The sequence below is a fragment of the Equus przewalskii genome, chromosome 4, assembly GCF_037783145.1.
Source record: "Equus przewalskii isolate Varuska chromosome 4, EquPr2, whole genome shotgun sequence".
NCBI classification, from domain to species: Eukaryota; Metazoa; Chordata; class Mammalia; order Perissodactyla; family Equidae; genus Equus; species Equus przewalskii.
In genome coordinates this window covers 103,594,826-103,610,371 of record NC_091834.1, presented here as the reverse complement: position 1 = coordinate 103,610,371, position 15,546 = coordinate 103,594,826, and the positions used below count along the sequence as shown (strand labels likewise).

The 15,546-nt window shown below is 45.2% G+C and overlaps 1 long non-coding RNA gene across 1 annotated transcript; it reads right to left on the bottom strand.

Moving 5' to 3' along the window:
• Positions 1-7,540: 7,540 nt before the first annotated feature.
• LOC139082952 (uncharacterized) lies at positions 7,541-15,236 on the bottom strand. The gene is made up of 2 exons (XR_011539344.1): positions 15,094-15,236; positions 7,541-7,949 (listed from the first exon to the last, which is right to left on the bottom strand). It is a non-coding gene; the product is annotated as an uncharacterized lncRNA (long non-coding RNA).
• Between the last annotated feature and the right edge of the window lie 310 nt (positions 15,237-15,546).

Genomic DNA, 15,546 nt, shown 5'->3' with positions numbered 1-15,546 from the left:
AAATTATTTCCCAATTTTTTGGTATTACTTGGCCCTTCTCCGACAAATAGGCCATTTTGCATTCATTACCACTGAAGTAAAGGCCAATAGAAAGAAAAAAAGGGCAACCAAGACTTAGATTTTAAATTTCACAAACCAAGGACTCAGAGGAACTAAAAGGACTCTGCAAAGAAAATAAATGCATGAGGAAAAGATGGTACTTATTTGCATATCTTCCTGCCCCGAGATGAGGCTGGGGGAAGAGAACAGTCCGAGGGGAAGGAATGAGATGCTGGTGGACTGCCGATCTCTCGGTTGGGGGAGATGAAAGGTACAACATGGAAACTCAGAAGGACACGGCAGGCTGCATCTGGAAGGGACCTGCTCCCCTTGCCTCAATGGAGCCCAGGAGGCAGCAAGTGACAGAGCAGACAGAGCTTCCAGGTGCGTCTGGGCACATGCAACCACAGAATCCAGAGCCCAGTGTGATGGTCGATTTTATGTGTCAACCTGGCTAGGCTCTGGTGCCTAGTCACTCGGTCAAACACTAGTCTGGATGTTGTGGTGAGGGTATTCTATAGATGTGATTAATATCTACAGCCAGCTGACTTTAAGTAAGGTAGCTCACCCTCCATAATGTGGGGGGCCTCATCCAATCAATTGAAGACCTTAAGAGCAAAACCTGAGGATTCCTGGGAAGAAAAGGAAGTCTACCTCAAGACTATAACGTATAAGTCCTGCTTGCATCTCCAGCCTGCCAATTGCCCTATGGAATTCATCCTCGTGAGTGCAACATAGACTCTTACCTGAGTTTCCAGCCTGCTGACCTGCCCTGTAGATTACAGACTTGCTGTCCCCCATGATCCCAGGAGTCAATTGCTTCATTGCTTATGAATAATACACCTTTATGTATGCCGATATTTTACAACAAAGCAGCAACTTCTTAAAATTTCTCTCTCTAAATATAAATACAGATACAGAGATATATAGACATATAGAAACATAGATATAGTATACATATATAGACATATAGATACACATGTCTATGTAGCTGTACGTACGTGTGTATGTATAGAACCCTGACTGATACACCCAGCGTACACCACGTAAACCAACACTCAACTCTGAGAGTGGTACAGCAGTGATGAGGAGCCTCGGAAACCCTCGTAGATGTTGGTGTGTTCACGAAATCAGAGATGGCATGGGGAGTGTTACACATCAAGTCAGAGACAAAAGCTGGAATGTGACACATGAGGGCAGCGTGAACTCCCCGTGCTCTGGTGGGGACCCAGAGACAGCAGAGGCTCCCGCTCTGGAGGGGCATTGAGGGTGTTAGCAAGGAGCGACTCCAGCTGTCTTTCCCGACCGATGACACGGAATACCAAACCTAATCAATGCTTGCCCTCAGAAATTGGATGTGATCCTGGGGAAAAGGATAAGAGGAAACCAGAAATTATTGTGACTGGCAGAATAAAGGCTTGAACACAGATTAAGTTCAGGTATTTAAAACGTTTGTGGTCTGAGACTCATATTTGCTCTAAAAGGCTATGGTTTTTAACCACAAATTAGACTTCACAATGTAAGTGTAATCTAATAACCTATCCGCAACTACATTTGTTGCCAGTGGTAGCAACAAGCACCAATTTTACCTTGAAAGAGACATGTCTAAGGACCTCAAGAACCGTTCCCTCCCCCGGAATTCCCTCACTCCCCAGGCACGTGTATTGTGTTCCTTGCCTTAATCCTGGCCTCTCTTTCTCCCGAGAGTTTGGCCTGGATTCTTGAACTTTCGTCAGTCAGTCTGCTAGCTGGCGTTGCTACCTGACCTCTTGCACCCTGGAATCAGTGGTCCTGGATCCACAGTGCCTGATTTCGTCACCCTGCCTTGGAGGACACTCTTTGACCCTGATCTTTGGACAACGTGACTTACAGCATCTACCAGCCCAAACTTGAGGCCATCCCTCAACCCAGAGGAGATCCTTGTCCTGGTACTGCAAGATCCCCATCGGACACAGACAAAGGAGGACATTATGACCTAGCACAGCCCCTCCAAACAGAGATGTAAAGAAGAGCAGTGAAAGGGTGATAAGACTGAAGAAACGATGGTAAAACTGGAGTGTGAGATGGGATTCCCATGTTCCGCATCAGGCTAGATGAATACATCATGGCTACCCGAGGCACTGACTCACATATGTATTCAGAGTGGGGCACAGAAATAATTTTCAGTTTCAAAGCAGTGGAAAGAGTTGATGTGAATAATACATTTTTGTCTATGTGCCAGTATTTTAAAACAAAGCAGGAGCGTCCTATTTGTTCAAATCCGCCTGTGTTTTACATTATGCTCTAGCCTGAGTGTTCTAGTAGAAATTTCATTTGAAATGTGAAATTGTTTATGGTGATGATACAAATTCAAGACAACCTACCGTCCATAGATTTGCCATTGTAATGGATCTCCTGAAGAGACCCGTGTTCAGACAGAAAAGAGAGACTCCGTGGCTCAAAGCTAAACAGCAGTTTGCTTCACCTCTGTTTGCTTCAAAGGTTTCCAGGACAACGGTTCCAATGAAAAACGGAAATATATCAGTAGCTTGAACACAGAAAACAATCTAGAATTCCAAGCTGTTCATTCCAGTGGTGCTTCCAAATCACTACCCAGAATCACTTAACATAAAACGCTGCGTGTTATGTGTTATGTCCAGATGTCCCAGTGAGATCTGTTCTTGCCAGTTGTTGGGGGGAAACCCTGCAGAGATTCAGTCTTGCCATCTTGACACAATAGTGAAGTTGTATAAGTCCAATGTTTCGGGGCCAGTCAAAATACTCCCTCTCCTGTAAAGGACAGGTTGTTGCACCTTGTGTCACCTGCCTCTAAGAAAAAGGCACAGTGCTTGGTAGGCCTCTTCTGCAGCCTTCGAGTCAACTGATAATAGGGTGGAGCAATATTCTGATGTACACAGTTTCCAGGATCCAGTTTCAAGTGTGCTCCAGCACAGAAGAGAGTTGTGCAGCAAATCCAGTTGACATCGCAATCGGGCCACATGCCTGGCACATCCAAGGTGCTGGGGTGCCAAGAGTGATAAGTGTCCAGCAATCCCCACTGGGAGAGTCACAGTGCAGACCCCTAGAGTTCCAGAGTGAAATTTTGCCTTCTGTGGCACAGAATTTCCTGATTTGAAAAGCAGTGCCTGGGTGTTAGCAGAGGTTAGATGCTAGAGGTGTTAGCTAGAGGTTAGAGGTTAGATGTCAAGCGACCGTCAGTGGGGACCTCTGGAGGAAGTATTGCCCGTCGCATGATCCCACATTGGGCCGAAGTGTCCGAGTCTTTCCAGGCTGCCTCCCTCAGGATGTGGGTGGCCTCAGGACAGGTGGGACCGGGTGAGGCAGTTCTCTGCAGCCAAGGCAGGTCCTGGAGGGGCGCCGGGGGTCTGTGTGCTGACCACTCTCCCCACGGCTGGACAGCAGGTTCTTTTCTGAAGGGGGATCTGGGCAAGAATCTCCATGTCTAAGATTTTCCTCTTGATGAGTTGATTTCTTCGTCATTATGAAATGTCTTTATCTTTGATAAGATTCCTTGTCCCGAAGTCTAATTTGTCTGATACTAAAATGTCCATTGCAGCTGTATGGGTCCACTTGGACCGCCATAAGAAGAATACCATAGAATGAGTCATATGTTTAACAGAAATTTATTTCTCACAGTTCTAGAGGCTGGGAGTCCAAGATCGAGGTGCCAGCAGAATTGGTTTCTGGTGAGGACTTTCTCCTTAGCTTGCAGACGGCCACCATTTTGCTGTGACCTCATGTGGCCTTTCCTCTGTGCATGTGGAGAGAGAGAGTTCTGCTGTGTCCTCCTCTTCTTATAAGGACACCAGTCCTATAGGATTAGGGCCCACTCTTATGACCTCATTTAACCTTAATTCTTCCTTAAAGGCCCTCTCCAAATGTAGTCACTTTGGAGGTAGGGCTTTCACATTCGAATTTGCAATTCCATCCATAGCACCAGCCTCTGTATGGTTAATGTCTGCCTGCTATATTCCTCTTTGTCATTTTGCTTTTAGCCTTTCTTTCATGTTTAAAATGCATCTCTTGTAAATGGCATTTATATGATCTTGCTGGTTTTCTTAGTGTATAATCTCTGCCTTGTATTTGGAGTGTTTAGCACATTTCTATTTAATATAATTACTGATATGGCTAGGATAAGCCTATCATTTTGCTATGTGTTTTCTATTGGCCTCATCTGTTGTTTCCTTTTTTCCACATTCCTTCCTTGTGTTAGATTGATTAGCTGGGTTTTTTAGTACTTCTTTTTATTTCAGGAACCATGGCACATGTGGGCTGGGCATTGTTAGTCTCTAATAAGAGGGTAAGATGTTTAGTCTAAGATGAGTTTTAAGATTTAACAGGCTTAGTGATGGGGTGTGTGTGTGTGTGTTTGGGGCGGGGTCAGGAGTGCTGTTTTAGGATTCACTCAGCAAATTAACCAATGCTTAACCCATGGCTTAGCCAGCCTTCCTTTCTGGATTACAAGCCAAGAAATCCTGGAACAGCTGCATAAGCAGCAGGTAGTAATTGCAGACAAACAAATAAGCATCAAAGAAGGTCTTGACAAGGTGGAGCCTGCTGTCATTGAGCCCAGAACGGTACATAAACAGAGGTCTGGCTTTCTAGAAAGGATGCTCTCCCTCCACCTTACTCTAGAGTTTAAGGGACTGAACATGGGCTTCCCTCAAAGGTTCCGGTTGTGCACATGCCCAAAAGTGTTACAGACACACCTCATTTTATTGTGCTTCACTTTTTCACGCTTTGCAAATACTGTGCTCCTAAATCCATATTATCACTTTTAGCAGTTTTTTTTTAAGTTCTTCAGAGATTTCCCAACTTGACACAAGGGGGCCAGGTCTTTACACCCTCATATCAATCAGTCGTTGGACATAGGCTGCCCCAGAAAGAGGATGTGACCTGGGTCACGGTGACTCTACAACAGAAGCAGATCCTGAAGGGGGCTGACAACTAAGGGCTGCCTGCCACAGAAACTGCAGCAACTGGGGACACAGACCTTTACTCCTCTCGGGGAACCGGGCAGCACACACACGGTCACCATGGTTTGTGTGCAGAACATTATGAATTCAGCCTTGTTTACTGGATGGATTTTGTTGTCTTTCTTTCAAGAAGATTGAGGTTTGTTTCATTAATTTACTTGCAAATCATCCTGGTCCTTTTGAAGCTTATTTTTAAACTTTGCTATGAAGGGTCAGTAGCAGTGGTCATCAGCTGGGGCAGATTTTTGATGGCCACAACTGAGAGCTGCTGCTGGCACTCAGTGGGTAGAGATCAAGGATGCTGCTGAACATCCTATAATGCACAGGACAGCCCCCCCCCCCCCCAACAAAGAATTATCAGGCCCCAAATGCCAATAGGGCCAAGGCTGAAAAACCCTGCCCTGCAGCAGGCTTTACTCTAGGGCTAAGTCCTACTCCTGAGTCACGGCCCTCCTGGGATGTCAGCGCAGGGCCAAGTGTTCAGCGTGGCCTTTCCACGCTGACTGGTCGCAACTTCAAAGTCTTCCATTCCGATGAAAAAGCCAGAACCTCCATGGAGCTCACAGCTCCCTAGGAGTTGTTCTTTGCTTGGCCATCAGAGTTGCACCCAGTGAAAAAGCGGCTTAGTATTCAGGCAGGTGGACCCTTAGCTGATCTCTGGATCTCTCTTTCTACGTAGATCCCTCCTCACCAGCGCTCTACCTGGAAAAACCCACCAACCTCAGTGGCCTCCACTCCCAAGCTGCCTCCCACCTCAGGAAGCCTCTCTCCACCCGGGTTCAGAAACCACCTCCAGACAGAGGACAGGGGTGTGCAGAGCCCATCTTGGCTTTTCCTTCTCTCTGGGACCACAGGCCCGTGCAGCCTGGTGTTGAACATTTGAAAACAGCTGTTTCATGTACTGTGTCCAACTTCACAGCACACAAAGGTTAGTCCAATCCCTGACACTTCCTCACGACCAGAGGCGAAGACTCACAAGCAGCTTTTGGTGAATTTCTTTCGTCTTTCTCTCTCTTGCTTCCCCCACCCTCACTTGCCCTTTGCCCGCCTGCGCGTTTGTGTGCGTGCACGTGTTTTCTTTAGACAAACATGGATAAATCTCTCATGAACACTGAAAATCCACTCTTGTCATTAACTACAACTCACCAGTCCCGGAATTCACAAATAGCACTCTGACAATAGACTTAAGAGACCAGTCAGAAATGTCTTAATCTTCCCCCTTAATATTTTGGACTTCCTTAAGAAGTTGGTCCTCAGTCATGGAGCCTGTCTCATTGCACAAAACTGGGGGAGATCCTGGCCCTGGCCACCCTGAACTCTCACTTGCTTTTCTTGGAATGTGAGAAGTTTTGGTCTAAACTCAACCTCCGTCCTCCCCGGGCTCCACCCGCAGCCCCTTGTGCTCTGGGGAACCCGTTGGCAGGGATGGCCCGTGCCCTGCTCCTGTGGTGAACGGTTGGTTGACTAGCGATGCTGAAGATTTCGCCTCCTGAAGCTTCACGGGATTATGTGCACAAACTCCTGGGATTCTATCAAGTCCTTCACGTTTCATGTGAGAGTGACTTGATTTTGTGCACATCTCTGAACCTCACACCAATGACTTTTTCAGCTTTAATCAAAGCTCCTTTTTGCTTGAACACCTTCTGCACCGCCTGGACTCCTCACAGCAGTTCCCAGGGTGCTTTTTCTTGTTTACACACAGACTCTCTGGCAGCCTTAGTCATATCACAATTCTAAATCTATTGAACTTGGCGTTCTACATTTTTGAAGTTTTGGTTAAATTTTCTAAGAAGCATTGCCTTTTTAGACTGTTCTATTTTCTCTTTATTCCAGCAGCAGCACTAGAAGTTGATGGTCTTTGGGGAACACGTTTTACAAACAAATGGAATTGATCACTGTGAGTCGGTCAGTGAATATCTGCAAGGTACAAACCAACAAACTGTTTTGACATGTGGTCACGGGCATGTGTAGACACAAGCAGCTGTTGGCTCCCCTCTGGCTAAGTGACTCCACCTTGTGGAATAGACTCTGAGGCCGCAGGACTCAAATACAGCCTCAGGAGCATTATAACATGTGCTGCGCCCTCGCGGTTACTCATGAGGCGTGAAACCATGAACGCTGAATACTGAAATTCCACAACAGTACATCCTGCTTGTCACTTAATGTTTTATCCTAAGCATTTCCCTAAGTCATTATAGTCGTTAAATAGTTGCCTGGCAACTTAGTGAATGGCTTTAACATCTCTCATTATGCGGATATGCCATGTGTTAGCCATTCCCCTACTCTTGGGACATTTCAGTTGCTTAATGCCTTCTAATTCAGCTTCCCCATGTGCAAAAATAGGGCTAAGAGCAGAAATGTTCTGCCTCTGTCCGCTCTGAAACATGAGGTGCAGACATTCCAAGGCGGGCTTTAAAGAAAGCTCGGCGTACTGGAGGGCCAGCTTCCAGGCTGTCAGGACATGTTGGAGCTCACCAAATAGTGCACCCTCCCCTCTGCAAAGTACACAGATACTCACGTCTAAATAAGTTGTAAATTGGGTTCCTTATTAGATTAACCCATTGAGGGAAAAAGGAAACAGGTGGTCGGACAGAATCAAGAATAGAGGCGTGGGGGGACATGAGGCAAGATCCGAGGAGCACCCCCGGCCCCAGCAGGGGATGTAGCAGCAACAGGCACCCTCACCAGGCCCCGTAGAAAGGACTTCGAGTGGCTGCCCAGCAGTGCAGGAGGAGGGCCAGCGAACGGGGGCTGCGAAGCCTGGTCATACACGATCTCCGTCCAGATTCGTGAACTTGGCAAAGGACCTTCTCTTTGTGCAGTAAGGGGGTTGGGTTCTCAAGTGCCCTTCCAGGTCTGGCACTTCCCGCATAGCTGATTGACTCCTGCTGTGGGCTCCCCCAGCAATCACATATTGCCTCTGTCCTAAAGGACCTGAAGAATAATTAAAAACAGTTTGATGAGTTCAGTTGAGATATAGAAATCCAAGATTCAAAGCCACATGTATTTTCTTGAAAGATGATGAATAATATTCCCTTCTGGATGAATCTATATAAGAGAAAAATAGGAGAACAAAATAGTTTCATTACCACAATGTTCTTTATTCGTGATGGATCTTATATTGATCTATCCAAAGTCCCAAGGGGAAGTAAAACCCCTCCTCTGAATAGGCCAGGGCAGCATTCACAAGGCAGCCAGGGAGCCGCGGGCATGTGTCGCCTTTTCACAGTCGCTCTCCGTAGGTGTCGCCTCCACGCCAATGACCGCATCAGGAGCAAAGGGGCTGTCAGGTTCTTCATCTGTCAGATTGTTCAGCCCAAACTCCTGCATATTTGTTTCTCTAAACTCAATTATTCTACAGGCTCATATTATATTAAATTACACATCTCACAATATTCGAAATGGCTCATTTGTTCTGGGAATTACATGGCTCTAATTGTATCACAAAAATGCTGACAGCCTGCAGAATGGTAATGCCACATGGCACACGCGCAGCAGCGGGCTCTAGAATGCAGTCATAGGGCACGTTTCAACATTGCTGCAGCACCAGCCACGTGCAAATGCTATTAGGTGTAATAATGATTTGTATTTACACCACTCACTCCTTGGAGAGCTTTGCTGTAAACCCTACAGCCTTCGGGTTAGCTTCCTATCTCACAGCTTAAAGGACTCACTCGGTTGTTCTTTCAAAAGCACCTAACCACTTCCAAATCACCACTTTGCCAGTGACGGTAGATTACTTAAGAGACAGTAGTGATTCCCCCTAATGGAACCATGATGGGCCACCCAGATTCTCCTTGAGGACTGAAGGATTTGTCCTCCTAGCTTCTGAGCTGGCTACTAACTGACATCCCTTAATCATCACCCTCTCTACAAACTGCCCTCGAATGAAGAGAGTTCCTCACCCCAGGTCACACCACTGGGGGCAGGGGAAGCCCACACCTAATGGTTGCCCAGTATGAGAGGAAAAAGGCCCAGCCCATCAGGGCTGGGGGGACGCCCCTAAAAGCGCCCCCCTGCCTCAGAGCTCCTGGCAAGTCAGCCAAGGCTGCTGTTGAGACAAGGCCCACTCTGCCTCGCCCATCCTGCTCTCTTCCCTCCCATGGGTGTTGATCTGGAAAGTGCTGCCTGGTAACTCCCTGCACACTCGTCTCCGCCTCCAAGTGTGCTTGGCTCCGCTGGCCCTTTCCCATCAAATTCAGACTGCTCGCCCTGGCTTTCAGGGCCCCTGAAATCCAGCCCTACCTGCTCCAAATTAGGTGTTTGATAAAGCCAGACTGCCCGCTCTCCCCCACTCACGCCATAGTAACTTCTGCTTCTGTGTCTTTTCATTATCTTCCAACATGGGAAATTTTTTCCCCCAAAATATTAATTGCTAAGTATAAGAATGACAAACTCACTAAAGAAAGACGGCACAGAGGTCACTCGGAGATGGCTCCAGATGAGAATGGAACTAACATGTAAAGATGGCGGCCAGTTTGGGTGGAAGAAGAGAAACTATGACTGATCCACTTCTCGAAGAGGGATTCAGGTGCGTGGGAATATCCCGGTGATGGTCTGGGACCCAGCCCTGAGCTCCAAAACCAGGACGAGGGGAAAGGGAAGATGAGAAAGGGAAGAAGACGGGGATATGCTGGAGGGGAGGAGATGGCAAGTCTTTACACAGCAAGAGCACTTCCTCCAAATTCGCCAGTCCAGACTCCTCTCCCACCAAGGGCTGCTCTTGAGAAAAACTCGGTGTCTACGTTCTCAGGAGGTTTTCCACTTCTGATGTCTGAAAATGGATTCACTTTTTGGGGGCAGAGACGGGGGCACATTTGAGAGGAGGGATTATTAGATACTTTTACATCCCACTTAGTTCTCAACTCCACACGGAGCTCAGAGAGTCAGCTGACTTGGCCAGGATCACCGAGTTAATAAAGGCAAATCCCCATTTCAACTGCAGTAGCCTTTTTATTACATTGCAATACCTCTAAAATATCATTAGATGGACACCAAATAGCACTTTAACTGTGACAGACACACCAGAGACCATAATTTAAATTAAAGGATTAAATTTGCAATAGCGACATTTCAGGAAACTTGCAGAATTTTAGCTCCCATTAAACAATGCAAATCCTTCACAATCCTTTTTCAAAAATACTTAAAACTGGTTTTTATTCTAATGAATGCCAAGTTTCCAAAACCAATGAATATAACTTAAAACTCTCACCTTAATTACATTTTCTTGAGCATGCTCATTCTTTCAGATCATTTTTCCTGGGGCCTGAAAACCTTTAGCACAGTGTTGAGCTAGCACATGACGGGCGCTCTGGGCTATACTCATCCAACAAGAACCCTACCAATAATAGTTATTAAACAACTTGATAATGTATCTGTTTCAGCCGACAAAACAAAGGCTGTTAACACTTATTAAAATATTTAGTCTATTGTGAAATTGATAAATGGAGTTATTGACAGAATTACTAATTTTCATTTTAAGCTCTAGTATATGACATCACGCTTTACTGTCCATTGTAATTTAAAATGACAGGAAACAGTCCAGTAAAGGGAATTCATCAATAGACACCAATTTTCACAATAAAAGTGTTCAGGATGTGGCTCTTTGAAAATTACTGTAATAAAACACCTGAGGTTTATCGACAAACATACTGTATATCAGGATTTTCTGAGGAGCTTATAAAAAATACAGATGCCTGTGCCCACCACATACTTACTAGACTCACTCGGGCAGATCCAGGCATCTGCTTTTTAACAGATTCTCCAGATGAATCTGCTGAAGAGCTAAGCTTGAAAACCCCCATTATAATGGACAACATCATATTCCTAAGCCTGTCGACATTCCTTCCCTATCTTGTTGAGTGTTTTCTGTTCTAAGAACTCTGGAAATCCTACTTGCTCCATGAAGCCTTGTATCAACAAGGGGAAAAATGACAATTACTAAAACCACATGCCAATCATGGTAAATATCCAATCCCTAGGATACCCTTTAACATGCATCCACCCAACCAAACCCTCTACGAGTGAAATTACCGGGGGTGGTTTCCCAAGGAGAGGGTCTCAGTGTGAATGCCGTACTACATGCAGCAGGTATGTCCTCATCCTACCAGGAGGTTGGGTGGAATTTAGCACATTTCAAGGCACTATTGGAGCTCACAGCAGTATCAGTTTCTATTCCCTTTTGTAAAAGTAAAAAATTACTCAAAAATCAAGTCGTTGTCTGGTTTGTAAACAAAATGTACAAAACAAAATTTTTAGAGTCCTTCTTAACTATTTCAGTTATTACAATAAATAGGAGAGCACGTCATTTAAGGAGAAACGATGAAGAAACAATTCTCCAGTTTGTGCAGACTAATGTGATGATCAGTGGCCACAGGAGCCGCCGTCCTCGTCCTCGTTGACCACGGCCTCGTATCTTTGCAGCACCTAGCCGTTAATACGTTACCATTTAAAATTCTAATCACAAAGATGTTTTGATATGAGGTCAGTTTCCATGTTTAGTCTGCTTTCTCCAACAAAATGGGAGCCAAGTAAGTATCTTTTAACTATTTCAAATATTACGTAATTAAAAGATGAAAAGTCCTACTAAACGTTACAAGATAATAAAATTCATTGGCTCTCTCCAAACTTTGCCGCTAATTGTATACAAATTCTCAACAGAAACTCAAACAGAATCAGTGATAGAACTCTCCTTCCTCTCCATCTCCTTTCCGGCAGCAAGACATGGGTGGGAGGGAGAAAATATTAGACCTGCGACACAGTGACCCCTCTGGCTGGGGATTCCCAAGAAATGCTAAACCAAAAAGAAAGTACTGCCCATGTGTGTGCTGAGGGCAGACTCACCATTTTTGTGGCCAGAAGAAAACCAGCTGGAGCTAAGGAGAGACCCAAGGGCCTCATCCATGCAATCCGAGACATCCCCAAAGCCACGTTTCCCTCAGCTCTGCCGACGGGCTTTGCTTCCGACTCTGGTGAGACTGCCAGTCCTCTTGCTCTCCCCCTCCTCTGCTTCAGCTCAAAGGCACACCCGGCCAACGTTTCCACGGAAGACTCTGGTGTGCCACATGCTTTCCTGATTCAACAATAGTCTTCTCTAATCCTACTTTCACGTCAAATGTCAAAGGCTTAGACTCACGTTGTGGGGAAATCTGACAATGGCTTAATGTCTGTCCTCCTCATTCAGGTGCCAGCTGCATGCTAAAGCTGGCATATTTTAATCAACATTTAGCACTCCAGGTCCCCAGTGTTCATCTTAGTGGTCACCTGTATCTGAGTTCCCTCTTTCCAGTGTCCCAAGCCCAGCTTCCCCTGTCCCTATCTTGGCCAAGATCACTGATATTATCCACCTGTCTGAGTTACAGTTTCTGATAAATATTTTAATTCATTGCTTTCTCTGTCCCAGGATTATCCACAGCTCAAACCTTAACTTCAACACCCATCAGGAGTTTTCGGTCTTACGTTTTAACCAATATGGGAGGATCTAGTCTCATTCTCTCACAAATATATAAGATATCAGAGTAGCAGGTGTTAGGTCTGCTTTACATCAAAATAGGGCAGACTTCAAGCTTCATCCTGGGACTTTATAATCACAAGGTAGCCTCATGGCCCCCAAAATAGTCTATCTTCTCCATGACATTTCAAAATCCCATTACAATGGACAAAGCCCTCCTTAAAATTCAGATATTCAGGGTGCTGGCCCCATGATGCAGTGGTTAAGTTTGGCATGCCCCACTGCAGCAGCCCAGAGTTCATGGGTTCAGATCCTGGGCATGGACCTATACCATTCATCAGCCATGCTGTGGCAGTGACCCACATGTAAAGTGGAGGAAGACTGGTACAGATGTTAGCTCAGGGCCAATCTTCCTCAAGCAAAAAACAAAATTCAGATATTCAGGATGTCAGCTTGCACATACAGTGCCTGTATAAGAATTAGTAAAAAATGCTGCATTAGGGCAGAGAAGTTAGGGAGGGCATCCCGATTTCCTGAAACAGTCCACAAGGACTTGGGACTTGGAAAGCAGAGTGGGGTCTGTTGTCCCCCCCACTGCCTCCTTGGTCAGGTGTCCTTGCACAGGGCACACCCTGTACCATAAGAAGTGCTGGCCCCACAAATTCCTTCAGAAGACAGAGACATCGACCTAGACCCATGTAGTGAGAATGTCCTTTCAAAGCAGTTCTGGAAAGCATAAAAGGAAGAGCAAGATAAAAGACAGATAATATTTGAAAGAAAGGGACACATAGAAGAAGAAAAGAAAGGGGGAAATCAAAAAGACAAAAACAAAATTTCATCTGCTTAGTAATTTAATACAAGGAGCTTAGCCTGACTGGGAGAATGAGGGGTCCTTGCAGGAGACCCAAGCTAATACTTCTTTGTACCCCTGAGATAACACTGGGAGCATTACCCATAGCTTTTTGGTTGATAGAGAAGGGGATGGGTGACTAGCTGGTTTCCATGAGCCTAAAGGGTTGAATTAAAACTATATCTGGCTGGGGCCGGCCCCGTGCCTGAGTGGTTAACTTCGCGCACTTCACTTCGGCGGCCCAGGGTTTCGCCGGTTGGAATCCTGGGCACAGACCTAGCACCCTCAAGAGGCCATGCTGAGGCGGCATCCCACATGCCACAACTACAAGGACTCACAACTAAAACTACACAACTATGTACCGGGGGGTTTTGGGGAGAAAAAGGAAAAATAAAAATCTTTAAAAAAAAAAACCGTATCTGGCTAAAAGATGTGAACCACAGGAATATGTTCCAGCAGGTCACTTACTCCGTAAATGTTGTTTAAATGGGTCATCCATAAATGTCAATGGTTCAAAGATTAGATGGGAAATATATCCATATAGTACATCACATTAGACATAGCGTAGTACATTAGATACAGGAGGGATACTAACAAATTCTTATAAGAATCCTTAAAAGGCAAAGGGGAAAAACTCACCCCTGCCCTACTCAGTTTCACCAAAGATCAGAGAACATAGCAGAGCATAAAGGCAACTTGCCACTTGCTTTGGTTTCTTTGTCATATTGGTCTACCAGTTACAGTAAGGGTAAAGGAGAGTAGATAAATTCTCCAGCAAACACCAAAATCTTAAAGATTTGAAGAGAATACGCACATGAGTAAACACTGTAAGGAGCTACAGGGAGCATTGTTGTCTTGTCGTAAAACCCCACTTAAACTCCAGCTAGACTGAATCTCTCCCCAGGGACCAAATAAAACACAATAACATTGTCTCTAAGACTACGCTGAGGATTTAAATCTGTAACAGGACTACTGGTCCAAAGGCATTTGCTAATAAAAATTCACAAATTGTCGGGCTAAATATTCATGGAACAAGGACTCTAACAGTGCATTTTCTCCTCTGGATCAAGAAGGCGTAACAAAAATGCGGCACCTCAAATATTTGATAACCAGCCGTCAGGGGACTGAGTGTCACATATTGCAAATAAAGATACTTGTGCTAAACCTTTCCACTAGATAAAAATGGTAATTTGCAGCCCACATATCAGTGTGGGCAATTGAATAAAAGAAGTTTTATTACGTAGTTTATTTATGTAGTTTAGAGTTGCTTTCAGAGGCAAAATTCTGGAATGACAGCTTGAGGAGTTCCTCTCCCCAGAAAAACAACCATTTAACTGGTGAAAAAAAAATTTTTTTAGAGCCTAAGCATTTTTTTTCCAGTTTCTTGAGTGGCATACATCACTGTACAAGTTTAAGACATACAGCACGATGGTTTGATTTACATTGTGAAATGAAAATTATTTTTCAAAACAATCATCTAAAGTCTCTGGAAATTGTCTTAAGGGCATTTAGCAAATAAAGAAACATTTATTCAAGAGGATCTATAAATCTCAGTAAGAACGGAGGGAATCTGAGCCCCCAGTCCCCGCCCCCAGCTCCATGTAACTCTACTACAGGTGCTCTGCCCCCGGCAGGTGTGGCCCAGAAGACAGGGGGCCCCTCTCCTCCCAGTTCCCAGTTTCAGTTTGAAAGGGTAGGTCACTGGCACTTTTCATACCCCCAGAATCCCAGGCAGGCATGACTGAAAGGACGAGGTTCCCTCCCGCTCCCAGCCCTACCTTATAGGGCAGAACGTCTACCCCAGGCACAGCAGGTTGCAATGCTGAGACCCCAGTTGATCCCATCCCAGCCCATTCACAGGGCAGAGGTTCCACACCAGGAGTATAAGCCCAGAAGACCAGGAGTTACCACACCAACCCAGCACCTGCTCAGCCAGCAGGTATGTCACTCCAGGAGAAGCAGACCAGAATATAAATGGATTAAACAATCCAATCAAAAGACAGAGACTGTCAGACTGGGTTAAAAAAAACAAAAAAAAGCAAGATTCAATGATGCGTTCTCTACAGAAGATGAACTTTAGATTCAGAGATGCACCAGGGTTAAAAAGAAGGAAAAATGCATGCAAACAACTTCCATGAGAGAGGTAGAGTGGCTATATTAGTATCAGACTAAATGGACTTTAAAACAAAACATTTTACTAGAATTAAAGAGGGACATTTTATAATGATAAA